Here is a 13,298-nt window from a genome sequence, read left to right on the forward strand (position 1 = left end):
TCAGTGTCACTAACTGTCAGGGAAATGCAAATCAAAAGCACAATGAAATATCACCTTGTGCCTGTTAGAATGGCTACTGTCCAAAGACAAGAGATATGTGTTGGAGAGAATGTAGAGAAAAGAGAACATTTGTGTACCATTGGTAGGAATGTAAATTGGTGCATCCATTGTGGAAATGGTTTAAAGTTCCTCAAAAACTTAAACCAGAATTACCATATGACCCATATGGTATGTACTTCTGGGTACATATCCAAAGGAGATGAGATCACTATCTTGAAGAGGTATCTGCTCCACCATGCTCATTGCAGAATTATGTATATATAATAACCAAGACCTGGAAAAAACCTAAATGTCCATTGATAGATGAACAGGATAAAGAAAATGAGAGCTTTATATCTATGGCCATGTGCTGTGCTCTGCTTAGTCGCTTCAGTCATGCCTGACTCTGCGACGCTATGGAGCATAGCCTGCTAGGATCCTCTATCCATGGGATTCTCCAGGCAAGAATTCTGGAGTGGATTGCCATGTCCTCCTCCAGGGGATCTTCCTGACCCAGGGATCGAACCCAAGTGTCTTACATCTCCTGCATTGGTGGGCAGGTTCTTTACCACTAGTGCTGGTCGGGAAGCCCATCTATAGCTATATACTATGTCTATATCTCTACACATTCATACACACACACACATGTTGACTTAAAAAAAATGCACAACATGAGAGTTGCAAGTTAAGTTTTATTTGGGGCAGTGTGGGGGCTGCAGCCCAGGAGACAGCACCTCGGATAGCTCTGAGAAACTGTTCCAAAGAGATGGGTGGAAGGACAGTATATATGATTGTGGTAAAAGGGGGAGTACATGCAATCAAGCACATTTATTTTTTTTAGAAAGTTTCTGTTGGTCTCATGAAGCTTCTTCTAGTCATGAGAAATAGTCATTGCCATGAAGGGTTTTAGTGCTTTTCTAGATATGAGACGATACACGAATTGGACTCATAATATCAGCTCCTGAGAATAACTATCTGAAGACCTGTCCTGCCAGTTTCCAGGAGCACAAAGTGCCTCACTCCAGCTCTCCACCCTGAACTCCTTCAGCGGGGTGTGGGAGGTCAGCAGCTAACAGCAGCACATGATTTAATTCTTGTAGCGGTAGATGGCAAGTGCCAATTTGTGGTTAACACACACAGTGAAATATTATTCAGTCATTAAAATGGCAGGAAGGAAATCCTGCCATTTGTGACAGCATGGATGAAACCTCAGGGCATTATGCTCAGTGAAGTAAATCAGAGAAAAACAAATACCGAAATAATCTCACTTATATATGGAGTCTAAAAGTCAAGCTCATAGAAACAGAAATGTAGAAACATAATTTCGTTGCCAGAGGTTAGGAGATGAGAGAAGTGGGGAGACGTTGGTCAAAGAGCATAAACTTCCAGTTAGTTACAAGATGAATAAATTCTGGGATCTGATGTATAGCATGGTGATTATAGTTAACAATGCTATAGTTAACAAGGGCTTCCCTTGTGGTTCAGCTGGTAAAGAATCTGCCTGCAATGTGGGAGACCTGGGTTCAATCCCTGGGTTGAGAAGATCCCCTGGAGAAAGGAAAAGCTACCCAATCCAGTATTCTGGCCTGGAGAATTCCAAGCTGTATAGTCCATGGAGTTCCAAAGAGTGGGACATGACTGAGCAACTTAAAAAAAAAAAAAAGTTAACAATACTTAGAAGTTGCTAAGACAGTAGATCTTAAGTATTCTCTTCACATACACACAAAAGTAACTGTGAAGTGATGGATATGGAAACTACTGTGGTAATTGTTTCATATATATGTATATATATTTATTATATACAGATATATCTCATTTTATATGTATGTATAACTAAAGTTTCAGATAATGTTGAATTGGCCAAAATCATTCGAATGGACTTTTTGGCCAGCCCAATATTAACAGCTACTGTTCATCAAGCACTTATTATGGGCTTTTGTACTTTTTGTTTTTTATATTTATTTATTTAGCTGCATTGTGTCTTTAGTTGAGGCATGAGAACTCTTAGCTGTGGCATGTGGGATCTAGTTCCCTGACCAGGGATCAAGCCTGGGCCCCCTGAATTGGCAGCATGGAGTCTTAGCCACTGGACCACCAGAGAAGTCCCTGTTTATTTCTGTTTATTGTTGGTTCCTCTGACTTTCTTTTACTTCCTTCCCTGACTGCACAGTTCTTTGCTGTATGAATGATGAACCCAAGAGGGATATAATAGGACTCCATATTTGCTAAGTAAACAAATTCATAGTGTGGGCCCTGGAGAAAATTCCTGAGGCTGTTTGATTTGATTACTTTCAATGCTTTTCACTTGTAGTTAACTATTTAATGCCTATTAAAATGACTAAAAATTTAAGAATGAAGCACTCAGTAGGTTGTGGGTGCTTCCTAATAGGTTTGCTATGTTTGTAAAATACAAAAAATAAAAAACAAAAAAATGTTAAAATGTCTTTTCTCCAGGGAACTAAAAGCTGACCGCTTATTTCAGATAAATAAACCTATTCTCAAAACAACTCCACAACTCCGTGATGAAGCAGTTATCAGCCAACTCTTTAGTACATTTTTACAGGAAAGTTAAATTATGTATACTCTCTTTTAACTTTGCCTTATCTTTTTGCTGGAAGATGTAGATAAGTATTATTGTCTCCATCTTACTATCAGGGAAAGTGATAGTTACCCAAGATCATCCATGTTTAGGAACAGAATCCAGAAGTCCTGACTTTTACAACTCATCTAGACAAACACTGATTGGAGAATCCTTGCAGGGACTCACTTATGTAGACTATGGAGGAAATAAGGTATAATCTGGTTCATAAATAATTCCTGTCTTCTCTAAAATAACCATATAATTAATTGTGTAAAGATAAATACTTTCATCCAGATAAGTTTTTCACTGTAGGAGGGTTCACTTGATGGAGTTGGAAACGGGTCTGCAGCACTTAAGATACATTTGAAAGTGCCTTAATAGTTGGTACTGCTCTTGCATTGCTGGCCCCTCTAGATTTATACATAGAAGTCACTGTATGCTAGGGATTGTTTATGAAAATAGAGCCCTTCTCTGAAGAGGGTACCTGGCAACCAATTTACTCGACAGAATCATTCATGGTAAATGACTCATCTAGGAGTATTCAAAAGGAGTTACCCAAAGGAATGACCTTCGCCTCTTCAGAAAATGCTGTAAATCTTAAGACTTTGAGTCATGAGGCCACAGGGCCAGGAGTGGCATTGCGTAAAGGGCTAACCTCTGGTAATAAGAAAAAGGGATGGCCAGCTGGTTGTTATGGAGGCAAGGGATGAGTCACCCTCTTCTCTTTCTTTCCAGTGATCTTCCGGGATAGATAAAGCTCATGCCCTTGCTATTTAGTGGGCTTGCTTATGCTAATAATCATGTGCTCAGAAATCTTTTTGGCTTCACTTCCTTAATTGCACATCCTCATGCAACAATCTTTGGTGTCAGATCCATGCCCCTTAAGCTAACAGAAGGGTTTTGAATGATCCAGGTGTGTCTAGGAATTTATAATTTGTACACATGCAGGAAATGGGCTTAGTAGTACCCAACCCAAAGCGTATAAAACTCTTCCAAGATAAGTGTATAAAGCAATCTAATAACATTGATAAAAACACTATTGAGTAACTTCTATATACAATCACTATGCTATTTGAAATAAGGAGCAAGCCCAGCATTAGCCCTCAAGCAATAGTTTTGCTGATTTCCACTGATAACAGATTTTTAGGCCCTTGATATGGAAGCAGTTCAGTTCAGTCGCTCAGTCGTGTCCGACTCTTTGCGACCCCATGAATCGCAGCACACCAGGCCTCCCTGTTCATCACCATCTCCCGGAGGTCACTCAGACTCATGTCCATCGATTCCGTGATGCCATCCAGCCATCTCATCCTGGGTCGTCCCCTTCTCCTCCCACCCCCAATCTCTCCCAGCATCAGAGTCTTTTCCAATGAGTCAACTCTTCACATGAGGTGGCCAAAGTACTGGAGTTTCAGCTTTAGCATCATTCCTTCCAAAGAAATCCCAGGGTTGATCTCCTTCAGAATGGACTGGTTGGATCTCCTTGCAGTCCAAGGGACCCTCAAGAGTCTTCTCCAACACCACAGTTCAAAAGCATCGATTCTTCGGCGCTCAGCCTTCTTCACAGTCCAACTCTCACATCCATACATGACCACAGGAAAAACCATAGCCTTGACTAGGCGGACCTTAGTCAGCAAATTAATGTCTCTGCTTTTGAATATACTGTCTAGGTTGGTCATAACTTTTCTTCCAAGGAGTAAGCGTCTTTTGATTTCATGGCTGCAATCACCATCTGCAGTGATTTTCGAGCCCCCAAAAATAAAGTCTGACACTGTTTCTACTGTTTCCCCATCGATTTCCCATGAAGTGATGGGACCAGATGCCATGATCTTCGTTTTCTGAATGTTGAGCTTTAAGCCAACTTTTTCACTCTCCTCTTTCACTTTCATCAAGAGGCTTTTTAGTTCCTCTTCACTTTCTGCCATAAGGGTGGTATCATCTGCATATCTGAGGTTATTGATATTTCTCCCGGCAATCTTGATTCCAGCTTGTGTTTCTTCCAGTCCAGCGTTTCTCATGATGTACTCTGCATAGAAGTTAAATAAGCAGGGTGATAATATACAGCCTTGACGCACTCCTTTTCCTATTTGGAACCAGTCTGTTGTTCCATGTCCAGTTCTAACTGTTGCTTCCTGACCTTCATACAGATTTCTCAAGAGGCAGGTCAGGTGGTCTGGTATTCCCATCTCTTTCAGAATTTTCCACAGTTTATTGTGATCCACACAGTCAAAGGCTTTGGCATAGTCAATGAAGCAGAAATAGATGTTTTTCTGGAACTCTCTTGCTTTTTCCATGATCCAGTGGATGTTGGCAATTTGATCTCTGGTTCCTCTGCCCTTTCTAAAACCAGCTTGAACGTCAGGGAGTTCACGGTTCAGGTATTGCTGAAGTCTGGCTTGGAGAACTTTGAGCATTACTTTACTAGCATGTGAGATGAGTGCAATTGTGCAGTAGTTTGAGCATTCTTTGGCATTGCCTTTCTTTGGAATTAGAATGAAAACTGACCTTTTCCAGTCCTGTGGCCACTGCTGAGTTTTCCAAACTTGCTGGCATATTGAGTGCAGCACTTTCACAGCATCATCTTTCAGGATTTGAAACAGCTCAACTGGAATTCCATCACCTCCACTAGCTTTGTTCGTAGTGATGCTTTCTAAGGCCCATTTGACTTCACATTCCAAGATGTCTGACTCTAGATTAGTGATCACATCATCATGATTTTCTGGGTCGTGAAGATCTTTTTTGTACAGTTCTTCCATGTATTCTTGCCACCTCTTCTTAATATCTTCTGCTTCTGTTAGGTCCATACCATTTCTGTCCTTTATTGAGCCCATCTTTGCATGAAATGTTCCCTTGGTATCTCTAATTTTCTTGAAGAGATCTCTAGTCTTTCCCATTCTGTTGTTTTCCTCTATTTCTTTGCATTGATTGCTGAAGAAGGCTTTCTTATCTCTTCTTGGTATTCTTTGGAACTCTGCATTCAGATGCTTATATCTTTCCTTTTCTCCTTTGCTTTTTGCCTCTCTTCTTTTCAGAGCTATTTGTAAGGCCTCCCCAGACAGCTGTTTTGCTTTTTTGCATTTCTTTTCCATGGGGATGGTCTTGATCCCTGTCTCCTGTACAATGTCACGAACCTCCATCTCACCATGATGGAGAGGAGGAGCTTTGAGGAAGCTGGTGGCATGCCAGAAGATCCAGAGGGCATCTGGATGAGGGGAACTTTTGTTAAGGAGTGCCAGGAGAGAGTAGAGAAGAGAGAATAAAATAAGTGGAGGAGAAAGCAGAACCAATTTTTAATAGGGAGATAGAATTGGGGACTTCTCTGGCAGTCCAGTAGTTAAGACTCTGTGCTTGCAATGCATGGGGTGAGAGTTTGAACCCTGGTCAACCTGATATGTGGCCCAGCCAAAAAAAAAAAAAGTAGAATTGGAGAGGATTATAGAGAGGACAGTAGGAAAATTATGGACAAATAAAAAGTGTGAGTGAGCTGAAACAAGGCAGAAAAGAGATGATGAAAAACTACCCAGAAACCAGCATTGACACTGGGGCCAAATAAGGAAAGAATGTCTGACAAAAGATGAAGCTCTTATAAGATATAAACAAAAATATGTTGATAGTAAATAAAGGCAACAGAATACAGGAAAGCCAGATAAGGGAAAACAAACAAATCTTTCCAGTTTTTATATTTGGACTCTGGGGAATCCACGGCAAGTTTGGCAAATCTGTGTCCAAGGAATATTAACACACAAGTGACAAGTGAGAAGTGGAGTCGGGCACTGGGACATTTGGTCTATCTCATGCCAACACCTGGATTCTGAATTTGGAATTATGTGGAACATGTGGCTGCCAGACGGAGGGACTGAAGGGGATACTAGTGTTATGGGGAACAAAATACATCTTGTGAAGCAGAGAAATTTCCAGATCTAGGACAAAGTGATTGTGTCTGTGTGCTATTTCAATTCCTGGTTGTTTGCACATACTCCCCTTCATTTTAGAAGTATTTAATGGGGGTCTAATATATGCCTCAACCATTTTGCAAAATCCAGGTCTTGAAGGAGTTCTTCAAAGCCTGGTCAACAAGTGAGATGGGATCAGTGGCAGTGACAAGCTCAGTGCTGGTTTTGCAGGTCCCCTGTTACACTCTAGAACTCCTCGGGAGTACAATGGAAGCCGTAGCCTGCTTTGAAGGGAGACCCCACCCCTTCTTGGATGGGAAAGACAGTATCACCAGAAAAAAGGTCTCTTGGCACCACAATAGGTAGAAAGGGCCTTCTCCAGCCATGTATCAGCCTGGCCATCTCAGTGATGCCTGCCCTGGAGCCTGACACTAGGCCTGGCTTCTTCCCAGCTACCACCTAAACCCCCATGCCTGCCACAGCCACTTTTCTCGATAACTGGGCTTCTGGAACATCCAGCAGACCCTGCCACAGCTGCTGCCATTACTGAGAAAGCCAGAGCGAGGATCTGTGCATCAACCACTATCTGAACTGCCTCTTTATTTAGTGATTTTTTTTTTCTTTTTGGCTGTACAAGCTTTTCGTTGCAGTGTGCAGGCTTATTTGCTCCATGACATGTGGGATCTTAGTTCTCCCACCAGGGATCAAACCCTCATCCCTTGCATTGGAAGCTAAATTCTTAACCAGTGGACTACCAAGGAAGTCCCTCTAAGGTGCCTCTTTGAGGGACCATCAAACTAGGAAAAGGATAGAGAATATATTCACTTGCTAGGGCTACTGAGACAAAGTTCTACAGGCTTGGTGGCTTCAACCACACAGATGTATTTTCTCACAGTTCAGGAGGCTCGAAGTCTGAGATCAAGGTGTCAGCAGGGTTGGTTTCTTCTCAGCCTCTGTCCATGGCTTGCAAATGGCCACTTTCTCTCTGTGGCCTCACATGTCTTTCCTCTATACATATTTTTGTCCAAATTTCCTCTTCTTATAAGGACATCAGACTTTCCTGGTGGCTCAGACGGTAAAGCATCTGCCTATAACGCGGGAGCCTGGGTTCAATCCCTGGGTTGGGAAAATCCTCTGGAGAAGGAAATGGCAACCCACTCCAGTACTCTTGCCTGGAAAATCCCACGGATGGAGGAACATGGTAGGCTACAGTCCATGGGGTCACAAAGAGTCGGACATGACTGAGCGACTTCACTTTTATAAGGACATCAGTATATTGAATTAGGGCCCACCCTAATGACTTAATTTTAACTTAACCTCTTTAAAGACCTTGTCTCCAAATACAGTCACATTCTGAGGTACAGGGTGTTAGAACTTCAACACATGGATTTGGAGGACACAGTTCAGTTCACAACAGAGAGAGAATGGGAAGGAGTGGGGAGGGGGTGACCGTATTTCAGCTGGTGTGATCAGGGATCCTGTCTCCAGGGAGGTGAGAACTGAGCTGAGATGTAAACAATGAGGAGCGACCAGCAGGAACAGCACTGAGAGCAGCGGCAGGGACAGGTGACAGGGCAGACACCTACTTGGCATCTTCTCCCGCCCGTTTCTCTCAGAAGCCCCTTCCTGGCGTCTGAGCAGGAGAGGCTCCCAGCAGCCATGTTAGCACCACCTCTCGCCCCCATAGGAGTCGATGGAATCAGGAGCAAACTCTTGAAACAGGCTGAGCATTTGGATTCTCTCACCTGGGAGCTTGCATGTGGGCCTCTGAGAGACTGTCAGTCAGTCGGTACCTGTGGCTGCACCTGTACCATGTGGACTTGGGAGCTACGTGAAGAGCAGACAAAGCTGAAGAGATCAATCAAGAAGCCTCAAGGGGAGAAGAGACAAGACACACAGAGCATTCTGACATATTTAAATGTCTGGTTCCAGGCCTTTTCAGAGCCCAAGTCTCATTTCTGCATTTGGATTTTATGGGTCACTCTTGCCCACCACCCCTAACACCCTACCTTTAAAAAAAATCCTTTTTCTGCTGAGGTTTGCTAAAGCTGGTTTCTGTCAGTTGCCATCAAGGAGCCCTAATATAGAACCTAGGCCCTCACAGGACTTCGCTGAAGTCCATGTGACTTGTGAATGGCTGGGTCATCTGTGTGTGAGTGCATGCTACTTAAGATCTGAACCAAAAAAGAAAAGAAAAGAGAGAAAAAAAAAAATTGAGGGAGTGGTTAGGATTCTGGGCTTTCACCACCATGGCCTGGGTTCAGTCCCTGCTTGGGGAACTAAGATCTTGCAAGCCACATAGCACAGCCAAAAAAAAAAGAAATAAAGAAAGACTTGAATCAGAGAGAACTGGCTTTCAGTGTTGTTGCCATAGCTACCGCTACGTGACTCATGTTCTAGGATTTCTACACTGAATCTTAACGCTGCCCATCCACAACTCAGGGGCCTGGGAGATACCCCGCTCTTGGGAAGTCTTTTCTGGGATCTTGGCATTGGGCAATACCTTCTCTACTAGGTGGCCTGTCCACTGTCAGCCCAGCCTTGCTTAGATCCACAATTTTCTGATCTTTGTCCCCAACAATCACTCATGAGTGCTGGCCTCCACCTTGCTGCATTCTCCAGAACTGTCATTCTACTCCTCACATGCTCCTTGGTGGATTCTATCCTCTTCTTCCTCCCCAAATCATACACACACACACCCAAATCATGCAAACCCCTCTCCCCACACCGCAGAATCACATAGGCTTGCTTAACATGGATTTCCTCCAGCCTGTTGCTAACACTGGAGCAGCTGAAACACTCCCTGGGCGTGTCTCCTCCAACGTGCTGGTCTGTTAGGTTAGGAGAAATGGAGAGGAGGAAACCAGCTGGAAACCAGCCACTATAGATAAGCTTATAGATAAGCCTCCACAGAGCTACTGCTCTCAGTGCAAACAGAACTCTGGACACGGCCAACCCCGAGGCAAGGTGGGGTGGAACAGGATTGACAGACTCCCACTGGGAGATCAGTCCAATCTGCATACAGGCACCATGTCAGCAAGCGTGAATATCTCCATGGAATGAACTGGGAGCTCTGTTTTGTGTAGAAAATAGGAGAATATGGAGGAAGATTCCCCCCTCTGCACATTTGAAGGGCATGCCATGTGCTCTGAATCCACAAGGGCAGAACCAAGGTCATAAATCTCAAAGAGAAGCTGAGAGGCACACAGGTAAGCTGAGAGGCTGTTTACTATAAACTGCGGAAGTCTATTGCCTAGAAAAGTACATTCTGAATCATACCCAGAGCGTGAGGCAGGAATAAGTGGTAAGTACTTTTCAGAGGCCTTTTTCTTTCTAATCCAGGTTGTAAGTCAGAGCTCTCCAAACCTCTTGTTATCATTCAGTTCAGTTCAGTTCAGTCGCTCAGTCGTGTCCGACTCTTTGCGACCCCATGAATCGCAGCACGCCAGACCTCCCCGTCCATCACCATCTCCCGGAGTTCACTCAGACTCACCTCCATCCATTCCGTGATGCCATTCAGCCATCTCATCCTCCGTCGTCCCCTTCTCCTCCTGCCCCCAATCCTTCCCAGCATCAGAGTCTTTTCCAATGAGTCAACTCTTCACATGAGGTGGCCAAAGTACTGGAGCTTCAGCTTTAGCATCATTCCTTCCAAAGAAATCACAGGGTTGATTTCTTTCAGAATGAACTGGTTGGATCTCCTTGCAGTCCAAGGGACCCTCAAAAGTCTTCTCCAACACCACAGTTCAAACACATCAATTCTTCGGCGCTCAGCCTTCTTCACAGTCCAACCCTCACATCCATACATGACCACAGGAAAAACCATAGCCTTAACTAGACGGACCTTAGTCAGCAAATTAATGTCTCTGCTTTTGAATATACTCTCTAGGTTGGTCATAACTTTTCTTCCAAGGAGTAAGCGTCTTTTAATTTCATGGCTAGAGTCACCATCTGCAGTGATTTTGGAGCCCCCCAAAATAAAGTCTGACACTGTTTCCACTGTTTCCCCATCTATTTCCCATGAAGTGATGGGACCAGATGCCATGATCTTCGTTTTCTGAATGTTGAGCTTTAAGCCAACTTTTTCACTCTCCTCTTTCACTTTCATCAAGAGGTTTTTTTGTTCCTCTTCACTTTCTGCCATAAGGGTGGTGTCATCTGCATATCTGAGGTTATCATTAGCTGTCAGATTAGAGCTGGATTGACAAGCTCCTGATATGATCATGGGACCTGAGAACTATTTGCCCATGATCCCAGCAAGAGTAAAAGTCAATGGCCTTACAGTCCAATAGGAATTGGTCTTACAGCCCAATTTCTGTTTGGGCTAAATCTAGCATAGAATTGGAGGCTGGGGTGGAATTGGACCATGGAAAGTGAAGTTCATGTTTATAGAGTTGAAAATGAGTACTATAACATTTACGTTAATAAAAGCTCTTTCTGGCAGCAAAGGAAAAGTCAGAGCATGGTAATTGATTCCTGGTGATGTACTAGCATAAAAAAAGTAGGAACAAATGTACCTGCTACTAGTATAAGATTCCAATAGATTAACGGTTATTTATTATCTCCCTGTAGATAAACCCCCGGGGAGCGGTGGCTGCACAGGCACAGGAAGGCCTAGAGGAGCTATCCCACGTTGAAGGTCAGGAACGGTGGTGGTAAGGAGATACCCCTCGTCCAAGGTAAGGAGCAGTGGCTGTGCTTTGCTGGAGCAGCCGTGAAGAGATACCCCATGCCCAAGGTAAGAGAAACCCAAGTAAGATGTTTATTGACTATGCCAAAGCCTTTGACTGTGTGGATCACAATAAACTGTGGAAAATTCTGAAAGAGATGGGAATACCAGACCACCTGACCTACCTCTTAAGAAACCTGTATACAGGTCAGGAAGCAACAGTTAGAACTGGACATGGAACAACAGACTGGTTCCAAATAGGAAAAGGAGTACGTCAAGGCTGTATATTATCACCCTGCTTATTTAACTTCTATGCAGAGTGCATCATGAGAAATGCTGGACTGGAAGAAACACAAGCTGGAATCAAGATTGCTGGGAGAAATATCAATAACCTCATATATGCAGATGACACCACCCTTAAGGCAGAAAGTGAAGAGGAACTAAAAAGCCTCTTGATGAAAGTGAAAGAAGAGACCGAAAAAGTTGGCTTAAAGCTCAACATTCAGAAACGAAGATCATGGCATCTGGTCCCATCACTTCACGGGAAATAGACGGGGAAACAGTGGAAACAGTGTCAGACTTTATTTTGGGGGGCTCCAAAATCACTGCAGATGGTGACTGCAGTCATGAAATTAAAAGACGCTTACTCCTTGGAAGAAAAGTTATGACCAACCTAGACAGCATATGAAAAAGCAGAGACATTACTTTGCCAACAAAGGTCCAGCTAGTCAAGGCTATGGTTTTTCCTGTGGTCATGTATGGATGTGAGAGTTGGACTGTGAAGAAGGCTGAGCGCCAAAGAATTGATGCTTTTGAACTGTGGTGTTGGAGAAGACTCTTGAGAGTCCTTGGACTGCAAGGAGATCCAACCAGTCCATTCTGAAGGACATCAGTCCTGGGTGTTCTTTGGAAGGAATGATGCTGAAGCTGAAGCTCCAGTACTTTGGCCACCTCATGTGAAGAGTTGACTCATTGGAAAAGACTCTGATGCTGGGAAGGATTGGGGGCAGGAGGAGAAAGGGATGACTGAGGATGAGATGGCTGAATGGCATCACGACTCGATGGACGTGAGTCTGAGTGAACTCCAGGAGATGGTGATGAACAGGGAGGCCTGGTGTGCTGCGATTCATGGGGTCACAAAGAGTCGGACACGACTGAGCGACTGATCTGTGAACTGTAGATAAACCACAGATTCCACTATAATCATTATCACTAGAAAAGAAAGAAAGTGAAGTCACTCAGTCATGTCCAACTTATTGCGACCCCATGAACTGTAGCTCACCAGGCTCCTCCATCCATGGGATTTTCCAGGCAATGGTACTGGAGTGGGTTGCCATTTCCTTCTCCAGGGGATCTTTCTGACCCAGGGATCGAACGCGGCTCTCCCACATTGTAGGCAGATGCTTCACCCTCTGAGCTACCAGGGAAGTCCCCCTGGTGCTCATTTGGCCTCTGCCAATTTATTTCTTCCTTCAATCATCATGTGGTCATTCAGACATAATTATGTCTACTATTCTCCAGACATCACGGTAGAAGAAGACATAAAAGTAAATAAGACAGCCTTCCATCCAGTTCTAAAGTCTCTCGCATGAACCTTTCCTGTTCAAGGGAAGCCCTCGACTGGGTCAGGAGCCCCCAACTACTGGGTCAGGCACACACATAATAAAGTAAGTACAGGGACTCCTTGGTGGTCCAGTGGTTAAGACTCTGCATGTCCACTGCACAGGGCGTGGCTTCCATCCCTGGCTGGGGAACTAAGATCTTACACTCTGTGCTCAGCCAAACAAAAAACCCCATACACTGTGATAACTGCTGGAGTAGAGGAGTATGACACATTCTAGGGGAGGACAGAGCAAGGAGCAATGTATTCTTCCTGGGAGTGGGAAAAGGTGGAGCAGGGCCAATGGAGACAGTTCGACCAAAGTCACTGAGGGTAGGTGTGCCAGGCATGGTAGCAATGATAGGAGTCAAGGTTTAATTGGGTTTATTATGTGCCAAGAACTAGGTAGGACTGTTCTCCTCATATTGCTGATGAGGACACTGAAACACAGAGTCCAATAACACAGAGTCAAGTAGTTCAGGGTCACAGAACCATGGCAGAATTGAAGTCTGAAACCAG

The sequence above is a fragment of the Oryx dammah genome, unplaced genomic scaffold (genome assembly GCF_014754425.2).
Source record: "Oryx dammah isolate SB20612 unplaced genomic scaffold, SCBI_Odam_1.1 HiC_scaffold_26, whole genome shotgun sequence".
In the NCBI taxonomy this organism is placed as follows: domain Eukaryota; kingdom Metazoa; phylum Chordata; class Mammalia; order Artiodactyla; family Bovidae; genus Oryx; species Oryx dammah.